This window comes from Leucopleurus acutus (genome assembly GCF_964270905.1).
Source record: "Leucopleurus acutus genome assembly, chromosome: 14".
Taxonomy (NCBI): domain Eukaryota; kingdom Metazoa; phylum Chordata; class Mammalia; order Artiodactyla; family Delphinidae; genus Leucopleurus; species Leucopleurus acutus.
Window position 1 is genome coordinate 38,849,095 of NC_139156.1, and position 16,761 is coordinate 38,865,855.

Below are 16,761 nucleotides of genomic sequence, written 5' to 3' on the forward strand. Positions count from 1 at the left end.
GTATGCATCTCAGCACATATTAATAAAAAAGAATGTTTCAGACCAGACCGCCACATCTTTGATGATCTTAAACTGTATACAACTAGAGTTAAATTTGCCAATGCACGTTTTTCAGAACACTAATCCTGCACAATGCACAAATGATGGTGTGTTAGTCATCTTCTTGGAGATACACAATACACATCTAAGAAGTCCCATGGTAAAGAAACTTGTTTGGGAACCCATTCTCCTTGGAACTGACTTTGGTAATCATAGAACAAAACTATCACAATCAGAGTATTTAAGAGATTTCTGGAAGGAATGGGATATTCTTGGTAAGTGCCCTGATTGATTTCTTTTTTTTTAGGTAAAATACCATTATAGTCTGATTGTGAATCATCTTGTTGGAGTGAACAAAATGATCATGTGAAATATATCCACCGCAGCACAGTTGCCCAAACCATCCTGAAAGGAAAAGATCTAATAATTAGCCATCTCAAGGTTGAGATTTAATATACTCAAACCAATCATTGTTCATGACTGTGTGTGTGTGTGTGTGTGTGTGTGTGTGTGTCTGTGTTTTCGGTGGTGGTGCAGGATAAAGGAGGAGAGGAAAGAAGATAATTGAATATGTGAAGTCTAAAGTATGGTAGAAATTATGACCTATACAGAGAACTCAGAATCTGTCAGTGATGTTAATACTATTTCTCTTCTTAATTATACTTTTACGCTTCCTGGGATCTGAGGACCAGGACAGTCAGTCAACCACAACTCTCCCAGCTGTCCGGCTATTGCTAAATATATTTCTCAGAAACATTAGCCTTACTCTTATACCCAAAGTGATAAATCTACATTTTTTTTTAACCCTCAGAAATTGATTAAATCAAGGAGCAAAAACAGCTGCCGTCTCATTTTGACATTACACGATCATTCTAATTTTCTTTTGTTTTCAGGTGGCTTCATTAGTATGAAAACAGACTAGAAAAATCTCTGAATTCAGCTCTATAGTGGAAGAGGGTAAAAACTGTTTTCACTGCATTCCCACTGATCCACACCGCACAGTTTCACACAGTTGAAATAGAAAAAGCAAAACACATGGACAATACCTGAGTGATTTCAGAGATCCCCACCCGGAAAAGGTTTCCTTGATTATGGCGAATTCAACGTGTCACTCTGGGTATGCTCTAATCATCATATCAAACTCCAAAGGTTCAGTGGCTTTAGGTTTGGTTTACAATTCCTGGGAGTTAAACTTTAACTCACCCTGTCTCTTGCATCCATGCAGCCCTTTGACCAGATAATTGGGTCACTACAACCCAAGCAGAATCTACAAAACTACTGTTGTCATTTGTTTACCATATTAAAATGAATTTTGCATTAAGAATCATTAATGTGAATATTATCTTGATGCCGTTTTAAGTGATTTATATTTTAAAAAGTAGAACTCACTGCAATTTGGGTAACTAAGCTTTTCTTTATATTGGCTCCCTTGTTTTCTGCTATGCCAAAATGATATTAACCCTATGGTAATTTGGGAGAATGTTTCCTTTTTTTTTCCCTCCACACTTCCTATGTCCTATGTCCTATGTCCTATGTCCTATGTCCTATGTCAGTGTATTACATGGAATAAAGTGTGGAGTTTTAGGTCAAGTATGTAGATGAATGCAGGCTTACCAAAATAAAATACAAAAAGCATTTATATAACCAAATAAATAAGGTCAGATCAGGTTGGGGAAAGCACGCTTCTTTTTATACAGGCTGCTCATTCAGATTTTAAGAGGGAACCGTCATAATCAGCCATGTACTGAGGTTATATGAGAGCCAAAGCTATTGTTCATTACTTGTTCATTTCTTGAAGAATAGGAAAATGTTATTTCCAAAGATATAAACTCTACGTTCTCAGTTCTCTGAGAAGAGCTCCAGTCTATAGAGGAAATTTCTAAGGGTCATAAAGCCCACTTAAAAAAAAAAAAAAGAACTAAAACTCTCCTAATTTTGAGCAAATTGTAAGGGTTTGTAAACTACAGGTCCCCGCGCTAAAATTAAAGGGCACACTTGGCTTCAGTTCTAATAAGAGGAATCTGATTTTCTAGGAACCAACTATTAACAGAAGTACTTGTTCATTCTGTGCTTTTGTTTGTTTGTTTGTTTTTACAAACAATCGTTCCATAATATGGACATAGAGGAAGATAAGTCGACTGTGCACATCTGGGAAAATAAAGTATACTGTCAGAATGCTAGTTCTGCCCAGTTTTCAGTTCTCAAACACAAGGAAGCCTTGATTTACCTAAGCTTTTTCCAAAGCAAGGCCTGACAAGGTTTAACAAAAACACTCCCAGAACAATTGTTTTGCCCTGAAATTTTGCCCCTGGAGTGAGACCTGAGGGAAGCATCATGCCCTTCCCAGCTAGACAGCTCTCTGAGGGACGCATCCCTCTACAACCTCCTTGGGAGTGGACCCCCCTCACCAAGCAGTTTTATTGGTTTTCCTAGTGAAAACTCAGTCTGGGCTCGTTTGGTTCCCCAATGTGTGGGGAATTCTTTCCTTGAGTTCATCTGGTCCTGCAGAGAACTGTTGATATTGTAAGACTGTCAGTCTTGGGAGGATTATTGTTGGTTGTTTGGTATGGTAGATGCCTGGATGGCGAGTAGTAGAGATGAAGCAAAAAAAAGCCAGGGTTTTGAGGGTATCTAGTGGAACAGCAAAATACGATGGTAAAAGAAGACATTATGTTAACTGGCTATTTAAAAATATATCGGTTTCCTATTTGAGCTGTCCTGGCTTTAACAGGGCAGGATTATAATCACGTTAAACCAAAATGTTTGGAAATAAGTTAAAATAGCCCTTAGATCTGACAATTCAGGTAAGACAATTCATATATTATTCATAAAAGCCAAAGGCAATAATGGATTTGGTGGTATTGTTAAGATATTGCTGGAAAGTTTCTTCCTTTTTATTTTCTAAGCCATATTTGTTGCAGTGATAGGGATGTGCTGATCAGCAATAAAAAGAAAAATAGTGGATCAGCCTCTCTCTTTCCTAAGGTTACTTACTTAGGGAGGCAATCTGTGGCCTTGGGACAAAGAGAAACCAAATGATCAGAATGAGCTCAAGTTCATGACCTTGATCTCATCAGTCTAATCAAGGGAAATAATTGTACCTAGAATGGCAAGGCTGGCTTTTACTTCGTAAATATAGACCTAGGTTAGTCCTCCTGGGGCCTCATTATCCTAGGAGAGACAAAGCAATAATCAAATAAACTGTTAATACAGTGTAAACAAGGAAACAAATTCGGTTTAAACAGTGGTTGGTAAATATTGTTTCATTTGTTTATTCTTCAGTTACCTGAGGACTTACTATCTGCTAAGTGTAGATGGGTAATTATTTAAAATGAGAGTTGAATTTATAAGTAGGGTGTAAAATCAATATACTGGGTCATATCCAACATACTAAAACTAGAATAGAATAGAAAACATCAAGCGAATTGCTTCTAGAAAGGGTATATAGTATTACTGAAACTTTTGTTTCAGTTACATGTATGTGTATGTGTATACTGGTTATGATGTAAATTTTATTGTGGAGCACAATTTTAAATGCTCACAAAATATTGTTAGTCTTTAGGTGTTCCATGGAGTTCCCCGCCCCCCCCCCCAGTGACTAACTTAGTTATAAGTATTATGAGGGAGAAGTACAGGATGCTAAGCAGAGCATAAAACACAGGGACCTACAATTATACTTCAAAAACAAACAAACTCATAGAAAGAGAGAACAGATTTGTGTTATTAGTGGTGGGGGTGGGTAAATTGGAGGAAGGCAGTCAAAAGGTACAGACTTCCAGTTACATATAAGTACTAGGGATGGAATGTACAACATGATAAATATAATTAACACTGCTGTAATATATGAAAGTCATTAAGCGAGTGAATCCTGAGTTGTCATCGCGAGAAAATTTTCTATTTAATTTTGTATCTATATGAGATGATGAATATTCACTGATATCACTTATTGTGATAATCATGTTAAAAAAGAAACAAACAGAAACAACAACAATACAGGAACCTAACCTAGTGTGGGATTGTGTGGGAGTAAGGAAAGGCTTCCAGAACACCAGATATTTAAACTGAGACCTGAGAGATGTGTGAGTGGGAGGGTGGGCATTCGAGTAGGTAGAAATAGCACATGTGGACGCCCTGAGTTTGAATGAGTTTGAACTGGTAGAAAGCCAGTTGTGAGTGGCAAGAGGGAGAAAGTGGCAGAAAGTGGCCCCTAGAGGGCCATGTACGTGGTGCTACAGAATTCCAACATTATCCTGGGGCACCATGGGTAGTCACTGAAGGGTTCTAAGAAGGTGAGTCACATGATCTATTTGTGTATATTTTGGGTGTAGAGTTGAGAATAAATTGTCATGAGATGACATTGTCTGCCCCTCTCCTTATTTTAAAAATTGAGGTATAATTGATATATATTAGTTTATCTTTTTTTAAGATCAAAATATGCTTGTTTTAGAATTATTTTATTCATGTATATGTTCAAATAAGAGTTAGTGGTTTGAATTTGAGGGAGGCAAAGCATCTAACAGACTAGATGGTGGTGAAGATTAGGGTGGTGGCATTGGAGTGAGAAAGAATAGAATTTGGAGGAAGACGTTTGCAAAGTGGATCATAGTAGCTGCTCATTAAATGGGAGCTCTCATCAGTCATGTTCTCTTTGGCTTGTGGATTTTAACTAATCTTGCTTTTAATATTGGGCTGACTTTGCCACCTAACAGAGCTGGTATACTTAGGCACAATTCATTGATAGTTGCTGGCTTAGGTAAAATGAAAGCTTTAAAAAACTTAAACTATAATTTAAAGCCAAAGGTTACCAAGTGTAAGAAGCTTCCTTCCCAGCCATGATCCTTCCTCTCCTATATCAATAAAAGATTTCTTCAGTGTTTTCAATTTCTTAGGAATTCAAAATTCATTTTGGATGTTTGATGGGTGGGTGGGTGTTATTTACTTCCCTAGAAGGGAGCATTCTAGATAATGAAAGGGCCGTGTTGGCACGTTACCTAGGGCACAAGCCTAATTCTTTTTCCGTCTCCATTATGGAGAAAGAGCTTTGAGCCTGGAGCTGGTACCTGAGGAATCCAGGGCTAATGCTATCACTCAAGAGCTGCTTGACCCTGAGCAAATTTCTGCCCCTTGTCTGAGTCTGTGTTCCTGCCTTTAATGAGGCAAACCTCTACCTGCCTTATCTACCTCACTGATTATTGAGACGGTCAAAGTATATGTGAAAATGATTTGAAAATAGTAGAGTACCATAGAGTACAGAGCATTTGAAAATAGTAGAGTACCATAGAGTACAGAGCAGAATGATTGCAGAGCAAATGAAATCTACATCCTCAAGGCTACGTCAATGCAACTTCTTGTTTTAATTTAACTGTGAACTAAGGTCTTCTAGGATTTTAAGCCTGCTCTTTTAGATTCATAACATTTCAACCTTAAAGCCTGATGCTATTCTTAATGCCTGCTAGACTTTGGAAGAAAGCAGAGTTTGATTCAGCGGGTTAGAATCCATCTGTTCTTTAATGCCACATCCCAGGATTTTCGACTTTTGACAAGTTATTGGTTTTGTAACTAGAGCCATCTAGTGTTGAACTGATTAAAACACACACACACATACACGCACCCACCCACACACACCTACCCACCCCTCTCTTTGCTTTGTGCTTTAGGAAATTGCATTTGGTTCTCCTGACATACTTGAACAGTATTTTCCATATCACATAATTGTAGGATTAAATGGGTACTTGAGAATTTATCTAAAGTGTAGGCTAAATCTAAAAATCATAGCAGCAAGTGGGAGGCTACCCTGACCCTGTCCTTTAAACATGAATTGAGTATCTCCCACTTTTGAATCTTTGCTCCTTTCCATAGTCATTCCTGCGTTGAAAAGAATGTTCTTGAAATTATAGTTTACAAAGATCATATTGCTTTCTTAAAGCAATATTATTTAGTTCAACCCCAAAGCAAAAGCAAATATGGATTTTTTGGTAAAAGAACAGTTTTAGAACAAGAAATCCAGTTGGTAATCTGGTGTTTTCCTTTATTGATATTAGAAAATACTGATCTTTGGGTTTTGGGGGTTTTGTTTTTTTTTTTTGATCATTGGGTTTTTAATCTGCCTAATGTGCTTTGCTCTATTTTCTTTACTATAAAGAAAATAATTCCCACAGAAAAATTGCTTCTAAGCTCTTAGATCACTTCTTGAGAGGAATTTATTATATAATCTCTCTCCTAATGATCATGACATTACCTATTTCCTTGAGTTAATTTTACTAAGTTTTGACAAAAAAGATCTTCTTTTCAAAAGGTAGGAGACATCCTGGGGGATGCAAAGTTAAAACGCATATACACATGTGTATGTGCACACAACACATACACACAAACACACACACGTCCCAGACAAGATAATTATGGCATATTAATAATATTTTTTCCTTCTTTCATCAAATGTACCACTCCTTATCACCAGTTGATACACTAAATCCTTCAGGTTCACAAAGCATCTGAGAAGTAATATATGGCAACTTGGGCAGCATCTTGAATTTTTTTCCAGTAAAACTAGATCTGGCCAATTTAGCAAATCTAGGTTTTCCACATCCAAGTAGAAACACATTTATCAATGAACCCAAAAGGACATTTTTTTCTGATTTTCTTAAATACTAGAATAACATTGGGGTTAAGAATAACAAAAATGGAATAATAAAATGCTAATTATTTGCATTAATACATTTTCAAATGGTGAAAGAAAGCTGAAATTAATGGCGAGCTGGTTAGGAAGAGAACATTAACTTTTCAAACATAACTGAAGCTGCTGATCAATGGGCCTGATTGCTAATTTGTGTTCATTGTGGTTTATACAAAATGGAAACTTACATTTCAAATGCACTTCGTAGTTTCCAAAACACTTCTAATGTGTCTTCTCAAGAACCATATCAGATTAGGAGGCGGTAGAGTAAAATGTTTAATAGCATGGGTTTTGCAGTCCAGTTGCTTGGGTTGTCATCTCAATTAATCACAGTAGCTACCTACCCTCAGGCAAGTCTTCTAACCTCTCAGAGCCTCTGTTTTCCCATCTGGTAATAGGGATCATGGTAAAACCTACCTCAGAGTTCCTATGAGACTCAAAGGAGAGAAGGCATGGAAAGAGCTTAGTCCAAAGCCAAATTCATAGCATATATTTACCTATTAATTTTATATTAGTTTTAAAAGGAGCCTTAAGGGTTAACCATCCTCCTTCCATGATACCAGTGAACAGACAACTGTGATTCCGTGTGGCCTCAAATGTACTGCTCTGAAAACTGGTGTTTCCTGTCAGATGGTCCGAGGTCATCCGCATGGTCTGGTGAACACCGTGCATTTACAATGTGGAGTAAACAGTGTACTTGTGCTTTGAGAATCGTAGATCACTGTAGGAATTAAGATATTATATGTATGTATGTTTTATCTTCATAGCAACTCTGGGGAACGATTAAGGCAGGAGGGCAATTTCCTCTGTTTTGAAGAAGAAAAGATGAGATAATAAGAGGTTAAATGTTTTGTGCAAAGTGGTGTTATACCAGGAAACAGTGCAGGGGTGGAGCAAAGCATACAGGCTTTTGCCGTTTACTCACTGAGTGGCCTTAGAAAGTTTCCTAATGTCTTTGAACATTAATTTTTTCTCATTTGTAAAATAGGATTGGTAATCTCTAATTTATAATATTTTGTTAGAATTAAATGAGCTTTGTGTTTGTACTGTGGCTGGCACATGGTAAATTCCTGTCTCAGCTCCGGGTCTCGTTCTACCACACCCTAATCCATCCAGATTAGTGTTCTTACCCTGGTTCTCCCACTAGCAAATCGGTGTTTTTATTTAGACTGCTTGAGAAGCCTTCTGCTTCCTGAATCTAAAGATCTAAGTCTTTCATCACTTCTATAAAATTCCTGATCATCGTTTCTTCAAATGTTGCCCCTGAACCCATTCTCTCTAATCTTTCTCTTTATAACTATGATTAGATATATTTTGGTAATTTCTTCAAATACACCTTTCAGTTCATTAATTTCCTTCTCAACACTGTGTAATCTTATGTTTTATTCATCTTAATGTATCCACGGAGTTTTTAAACTTCTCCAAACACATATATACATATGTACGTGTGTATGTATATATATATGCACATATACATATGTATATGTGCATATATATATATCTTAGAAGTTCTATTTGTTTTTTTAACAGAGCTGTGCATTATTATTTTTTTTCAGTTCCATCTTTTATTTTGTGAATCATGATAAACACATTCATTTATAGTCTGTATATGATTACAGGTCTATCTATGAAGCGATTCATGTCCAGTTCTTTTTGTTGTTTTTGTTAACTCTCTTTTAAGATGTCTTATGTCCTTGTAGTTTTGTCATTTTTAGATTGTTATATATAGTATATAAGTTATTTAATAGAGAGGTTATATTTCATATGTGCTTTTATATGTAGGAATTCTGGACCGCCTGAGTTTGCCAACGGGGTTGTATCCCTCCAGAGAGGTTTTGCATTTGCTTCCTCTGGGGGACACTTTTCTAAATTAATGTTTTAGCTTGGTATTTATGATACTATGCAATACATATATACACACACAGACACACACGCATATACAGACACAAATCGTCTGTGTGTGTACCTTAAAACCTGCGTAAGGATATATTAGGTTATAAACATTAGAGAAATTTTATCTCATTTAGATCTAAGATGGAGACAAATTCCATTTTAATTTTCCTTTGCCGGTGGGCAAATATCTTCCAGTCTACATTTCGTTTTGGATGGCGTGGTTACATTCAAGAGTCCTGGCTTTATGAAGGGGCTCAGTACCAATGCTGATACTATGCTTATTTCAGGTCCAAGGTTCCCACCTGGTTGCAAGGATCCACTCCACTTGGTTACTAATAATCAGGTTCTGCCAAGTTTTTGTTTTCTTACTGTTTTTATGCATTTATATGAGTGTGTTATATTCTATCCACATTTCTAGGTCTTTTAGTGGAAATTACCTATATCTGAATTAGGTTTGGATTCATATAATAGGAAACCCAAAATAGCAGTGATTTAAAGAAGATAGAAGTTTATTTCTTATGTAAAATAAGTCCAAAGGAGGCCGTGAAAGCTGGCAGGGTAGCTATAAGATTTTCTCAGGGACCTGGGTTTCTTCCAGCCCTCAGCTATGTCATGACCCTCATCTTCACACACCTGGATCCTGATTAAGCTGGTCATCACACTTTTTTCCCAAAGGAACATTATTTATTTATTTATTGGCTGCGTTGGGTCTTCGTTGCTGTGCGCGGGCTTTCTCTAGTTGCAGCGAGCGGGAGCTACTCTTCGTTGCGGTGCATGGGCTTCTCATTGCGGTGGCTTCTCTTGTTGCGGAGCACGGGCTCCAGGCACACGGGCTTCAGTAGTTGTGGCACGCAGGCTCAGTAGTTGTGGTGCACGGGCTTAGTTGCTCCGCGGCATGCGGGGTCTTCCCGGAACAGGGCTCAAACCCGTGTCCCCTGCGTTGGCAGGCGGATTCTTAACCACTGTGCCACGAGGGAAGTCCCAAGAGGGTCTTCACTTCTAAAATCCAGAATGCAGGGTACAGAAAGGGGTTTAGAAGTCGTACCTCCTCTCTTTAGGGAAATTCTCCCCAAAATCCCACTCAACACTTCTGCTTGTATCTATCTTACTGGCCAAAATTTGGTCAAATGGCCTCATCTGGATCGTAGTTGGAGGAATTATTCTTTCAAGGCCGTCCCAAATAAGAACAGTGTTCTTTTACTATGTAGGCAGAACTGAGGTGAGCAGCTAGTCTTTTCCGTCACAAGAAGTTTTTCAAGAAGTCTAGTCTATAGGATTGCACCTAAAGGAACAACGTTCATTGAACATTTGGATCATGCTTGACGTGGGGCTTATTGGAGCCAGCAGGCATGGTATCTGTTCTCATGGGGCTTTTGTCTAGAGGGATATTTTGTCATATAACTTAATAACTGTGGAGACAACTTCATGTCTCTGAATCTGTTTCCTCACTTGAAAATTTACATCCAATTAGGAGCTTTTGTGGTGATTAATTTTATGTGTCAATGTGGCTAGGGTATAGTACCCAGATATTTGGTGAAACATTATTTTAGATGTTTCTGTGGAGGTATTCTTTAGATGAGATTAACATTCAAATCAGTAGACTTTGAATAAAGCAGATTACCCTCCATAATGTGGGTAAGCCTAATTTAATCAGTTGGAGCTTTAAGAGAAAAAGACCTTCCCCAAGGTAGATGGAATTCTGTCAGCAGACTGCCTTTGGGTTTGAAATGCAACTGTTCCCTGGGTCTCCAGCCTGCTAGCCTACCCTGCAGACTTTGGACTTGCCAAACTTCCAGGACTGAATTACATAAGCCAATACCTTAAATTCTGTCTGTCTCTCTGTGGATACACACACACACACAGCCACTTGCCAGAGGCAGGCTACTATAAAACCTACGGTAGAAATTTGATAATTATCAAAAAGGGATGATAAAATTAGAAATGAACAATCAAGGTCAATAAGCATTTGAGGAAAGGCAGATCTGTGATACATAAGCAACAAATTCAGAACATAGCATGTGCAAGAATTATTATCTTCAGATATTTGATAGGAATTAACATTTATTAAAAAAAGAATAGGCTACTATAAAAAAGAAATCTTGGGCAACTAAGAATGCTCACTTCAGTATTATTGGAATTTCAACAATAAGAATATATTTAGGTATTATTTTGAATACTAATTATTTTAAAAGTGAAAACTGTATACTACTGTTGTAAAGAGTATGCTAAATTGGTTGGTAAGGAGATGCTTAGCAAAACTGAATTTGACATATTGGAATGTAGTTGGGTCAAGAAAAGAGAAGCCTGGGAGGGTTCACTTTAAATTTTGTTCCCATCTTAGGAATGGCAGTTACTCTGTAAAGCAGGCTTTGAAGAGGGGTGTTGCCTTCACCAGCTGGTTTATCATCCACACCCTTTAAGCACTGACTTCCCTTCTTTTTCTGTCATTGAGGAAAGAAGTGACCTCTGCAAGGCTGGCAGAAGGTTGAGTGTAGAGTGTAGAACATCAAGACCTAGGATAACAGCTCCCAAACTTGAAATCCAACTTTAAAGCTTTGTTCTAAGTTAGAGTTAGGAGGTCGGTTCTGGAATTCACTGGCTGGCATGGCTGAGTAGTAATGCCTGGTGAGATGGTGCGGTGATGAAGCTTTCAGGCTCTCAAGCTTGATTTCCTGCTTATGTACATTGCTCCCCCACTCACTACCTGTGAAATCTTGGTAAAATTATTTAAATTCTTGGTGCTTAGTTTCCTTCCATTTAAAATGAGGTATTTGGGGGATTACTCACTATAGTTATGTAAAGTGCTTAACCCATTGTCAGGCATACTCTAAGGAGGCAGTGGATGTTAGCTATAGGTTATTGAAGTAGAACATGAGTTCCAATGATATCATGAGTTCGCCATCCAGAAAGATTTCCTAATAAAGGAGAAAGGTAAGAGTTCCTTTATATTGTTATTTGACAGAAATATGAGAGAAAGTAGAAGGGCCCACAGTATATTCAGTTTGTGTCAAAGCATAATTAAAATGCATGCTTGGTGTTCAGGGTAGCACTATTTATGCCTGAATCCTGGGGTGAGAGAACTGGAGAGGAAGGTATAAAACGCATCCCAGGTTGTGTTTGCTTTGGCCAGCTCCAATATTTCTGGATTTTGTTGCTGGCAATATTTTGACCTGGCCACACAAATTACTTGTACCCCATTAACTTCACACAGCGGAGAACCGCTGAGAAGAGACCAACCAAACTTTACAACCTCAGCCAGTTCTGTTCACTCAGTTGGAAAATGAGTTCCATGTTAATGGCATTTATTGTGATCCCTTTGCTGCAAAAGGGACATTCAACCAAAACACCAATTAAAGGCACATTTAATTCAGCAAGACCTACTTTGCTGAGGTCCTTTGAGTTCAAACATCTGACTGCTGACTTTACGCCAAGGAGTTTTGTTTTTTGTTCTTTTTTAATTTTTAGTATGGAAGTAGATGGACATTTTCACCATTCTGTGAAATTTCTACATCCCCATATAACTGTGACTAGGACAGGCCTTTAAAAATGTTTCATCTCATTAGGGTAGTTATTTTGGGTTGTACAGAAAAAACAGGGAGCCAGAAAGATTTCAGTTTAATGAGTCTGAGCTCTGGCAGGTCTGGCCACATACTTTCTGAGCCTTAGTTTCCTCATCTGTAAAATGGGAGTTGTCACACTTCAGAAGTGCTGTGAAGAGTAAGTGAGATTGGTTCTGTTTAAAAAGCTTGTTACGTGCTGAGCACACAAGCATCTGAGACATGTTAGTTTCCTTCTTAGGTTGATGGAGTAATGGCAGCATCTTGACTTCTTGGGTGAAACAATCACACTTAGGGATCTTATCCCCTCTCCCAGGCAAAGGCCCTTGGGTAGCCTAACTCAAATCAGTGACTCCAATAGAGTAGATTTCTAATAGGAGGCAGAGATCTTTTTTTTTTTAATTAAACCAGAAAAGTTTATCAGAATAAAAAATTAGCTACTGCTTAATGAGTCCAAACCCAGCTCTTCCAATACTGCCTCAAGGAAACTGTTATATACACACGTGTAAATCCAGAAGTTGGAAATCAAATCTAGCAATTGCCTGCTCTATTAGTTCCATATGCTTCTGTTTAGGAACACTTTTTAAAGTTTGTGAAAACATGTTTATTAAAGTTTAGAACAGTACATTCTAGATTTTTAAAATAACTATTTTTTAAATAAACTTTATTTTTAGAACAGTTTTAAATTTACAGAAAAATTGTGAAGACAGTGCTTAGTTCCCATATACCCAGCATCCAGTTTTCCCTATTATTAATGTCATATAATAGTACCGTACATGTGCTACAACTAATAAACCAATATGGACACAGTATTTCTAACTGAACTACATGCTTTATTCAGATTTCCTTAAATTTTACCTAATATCCTCCCCCTGTCACAGGTTCTCATCCAAGATCTATTGCATTGAACCATCATGCCCCCTTAAGTGCTTCTTGGCAGTGACAGTTTCACAGACTTTCCTTGTTTTTGGTGACCTTGACAGTCTTGAGGCATACTGATCAAGTGAGTTGTAGGACATCCCTTAGTTGGGTTTTATCTGTGTTTTTGTCATGATGAGACTGGAGTTATAGATTGGGGGAAGAGCACAGAGGTAAAGTGCTGTTTTAATCATATCATATCAAGGGTACATACTATCAACATGACTTAGGACTGTTGATGTTGACCTTGAACCCCTGGCTGAAGCAGTGTTTGTCAGCTTTCTCTGCTGCAAACTTACCCTTTATTTTCCCCTTTCCATACTGTACTCTTCGGCAGAGACTCACTCTGCACAGGCCCCACTGAAGGTATAGGGAGCTGCGTCCCCCCTCCTTTAGAGTATAGGACCTACATAATCTCTGGAATTCTTCTGCATGGGAAATCTGGCAGTTCTCCCCTGTTTGCTTGCTTTTTTGCTTGCTTGCTTGCTTATTTATCAGTGTGGAACCATGGATATTTATTTTACCCTTTGGGTTGTAATCTAACAGTACTTTCTTCTCTCGCTCAAACTGTTCCAACTTTGGCCATTGGGCTATCTTTCAGTTAGCTGCTGTGTCCAGGTACACTTTTCACAGTTGTAACTTTACACATACTTTTATGATTTGTTGATTTAATGCAGTTTCCTCACAAAATTATAAACTTTATGAGGGCAAGGTATATGTCTTATTGAGTTTGTTTGCCACTGTGTCCTTGGTGTTTAGAAGTTGACTGGAATGTAGTAAGTGCTCAATAAATATTGAATGGCTAAATACAGGAACGAATGAGTAAATGAATGTGTCAGACACTGTGTCTGAGGCACATTACATACATCATTTGTAAACTTCAAAATAATTCTGAAAAGGAGGCATTACTATCCCCTGTTTTATGGATGGAAGAACTAAACTCAGAGAAGTAACTTGACCAAAGTCACACAGCGGTAGGCAAGAACTTGAACCCCAGATTGCCTGACTTATGCACATGGGCAGCCCTGAATATTGCAATAGAGACATATGTTAAAGATCGTCAAAAGTCTAATTATAAGGTTATATGTGTATTTAATCACCACTCTCACTATTTCTCTCCTTCTCTCTCTTTATCCGTACTTACATACAACCAGCTATCATCTATTGTTGTAAATGGAACCAAAAATAGTGAGTATAAGTCCCAAAAAATTTAAAATTTTACTAGTCCTTTACTCAATGCATAAATTATGCATCTTCCAACCTTTTCTCGCATATCCTGGTTTGTAGGAGGAATTCCAAAATTTGAGTAAGCTGTTTATTTAAATCACTGTAGGTTACTCCAGTATGCTGGTGAGAGTTAAATAAAGCATCCTTCTGCTCTTCATGGAAAGGCTCAGAAGGGACCCCTGGTTTTATTTTACCCCCTTATAAATTAGTGACAACGGGCAGTCAGTGGAAAGCAAATAGTCTTAGGGGATGGAAAGACCAGGTTTGACTCATGGCTCTGCCATTTCCCAGCGGGAGACCTCAGGCAAGTTCCCTAAAACTTTCAAGCCTCAGTTTTCTCCTCTATAAAATGGTGGTGTTCAAAGTGCCCACTTCATAAGTGAAGATGAAATGGGGCATTTGTGTATTAAGTGCATAACACAGTGCCTGTAATATACAAAGAACTCAATACACGGTAGCTGCTGTTTTTATTTTTGTTATCATTGTTATTCCCTTCTCTGGAGTTTAAAACATATTAGAGTTGTTTTTTTTAAGTGTTTTAATGGAGGACTGATACGGAATATAGGGAGACTCAAGCTGAGAGAACCCATAAACTACACGTGACCAATTTTGGAAAATGCTTAGTTTCAAGATGAGACTCTATTTTTCTGGCCAAAATATTAACTTGAATACATTTACTCTTAAATTATGATCTAATTTATAAAGATAGCTCCCTGGCTCTGTTCAACTGCCTCATACTCTTTGATAAACATGCTCCACACATTTTTTTTAATGACCCACAGACTATCACTTACTCCACTTATTTGGGAATATTGTCATCCTCTAAACCAATGGTAGCAAATCCCCCTCTGTATTATGACAAATAATGTTTCATTCCATTTGATCATATTGGGTGTGCTGGACAATGAATTATAATGTAGATATTAATACCTATTGCCCTGAAGTTTCCATGCCCTTTAAGAATTGCTTTCTAATACTGTGTAAAGTTTCACCAATGACTCACCATTCAACCCATAAATCACTGTTGTCTTACAGAATCCTTCAGCACAGACCCTGTTGTTGGCCCACCTCTCCAGTTGTTTTTCATGATTCTAAAGGAGCAGTTCACAGTCAGCGATCGTGGGAGGTCTGGTGGCCTCTCAGCGGGCACGGTCTCATGTCAATGGTTAGAGGATACTGCAGCAATAAGGACATTTACTGGCATGTATACTGGTATTTAGTGATTCTAAGATGCACAATTTCCATATTTTAAATCTCAATGTGTCTTACAGTCACTGTTGGCCAGACAGTGGATATAATGTTGTCATTGCCTCCATGTGCGTATCAATATTAGAAGAATAGGTGTTACTGGGTTGAAAGGCGGTCCTGAAGATAGTAGTGGACCATTCTTGTGGGGGGGGAAAAAAATAAAAGCATTGTCGGTATCCTTAATGGCATAGAAAAGGTTGGGATATATGGAATCCGAGGAGAGCCAGATTGAGTGTGAAGAAGTTTTGAGATGACCTTAAATTTGTTTTGCATGCATCCCTTATTATTATGTATGAAAAGGAGGTATAATTCCAGTCTCTGCCTGAATAAGTCTAAAAGAGCTATTTCAGTAACAAAGTTAAAAAAAGAAACAAAACCTTAAGTGTAAGAAAGCATTATGTTTCAGGGACAGAGCTTTTTCTTAGTGGTGCGTATAATAATGGCATGTCTTACAATGGATGGCATATTAAATTTGATAAAATATGGCAGCCGGATGCCCTCAGGTAGCACAGGCTTTAGTTTTTTCCTAGAGCTTCTGGATCCATATTTCAGCCAACACTCTTGGTTTAATGTGTCAGCCCCTCATAGTTAATTCGGTTCAGGCCTTACACGCTCACACAGCAAAATCTAGAGGATGAGAAAGATCTCCATGAGCTCATTCTTCAGTTAACCTCTGTAGGGAAAAGCTATCCATTTCATGGCTTAATTCTTGTTTTCTAAGCCAATTATTGGCAAAGGGGAATTTCATTCTCATGATTAAGACTAACCAGGGTTAACTCTGAAAACCACATGGGCTGGAACACTAAGTGGAAAGGTGAAGAGAATGTTGAGAGGCAGCCACGCAGGGTCCACCACAGCGCTTTTCTTTCTCTTTGTTTTACACTGCGTCAAGTCAGTTTTTGTTTTCAAGGCGTACTTTTAAAGTTTAATGCTATTGTTGAAACCAAAATCTTTTCCCATTACCTTATTCAATAAGCATCAAATTTTTGTAAGTACTTATACAAAATAAAATCTATTTGCAGTTTTCATATTTAAATATGGGCAAAGTTGTAAAATACTTTCTTGGAACAAACGTGTACAATATTTCACAGTTATCTGTTAGGATATTCTAGTACTTGAATATTTCTATTATATCACAAACGTTATCAACATTTCAGAGAATCAAAGTTGAATGAGGGTATTTTAGCATAGTACTATCAAAATTGA

At 37.8% G+C, this 16,761-nt stretch overlaps 1 protein-coding gene and 1 long non-coding RNA gene across 6 annotated transcripts in view; one reads left to right on the forward strand and one right to left on the reverse strand.

Annotated features, from left to right (window-relative positions):
- Positions 1-1,185, reverse strand: part of A1CF (APOBEC1 complementation factor) — an 81,113-nt gene extending 79,928 nt beyond the window's left edge. For 4 of the 5 annotated variants that reach the window (XM_082854341.1, XM_082854340.1, XM_082854339.1 and 1 more), the window contains exon 1: positions 1,086-1,185. The gene's annotated coding sequence lies outside the window, so the exon portion shown is untranslated. The remainder of the gene's footprint in view (positions 1-1,085) is intronic. The other variant, XM_082854338.1, reaches the window with a different exon arrangement.
- LOC309971384 overlaps positions 1-16,761 on the forward strand; it is a 363,899-nt gene that overhangs the window by 253,349 nt on the left and 93,789 nt on the right. The gene's annotated exons all lie outside the window — the stretch shown is intronic.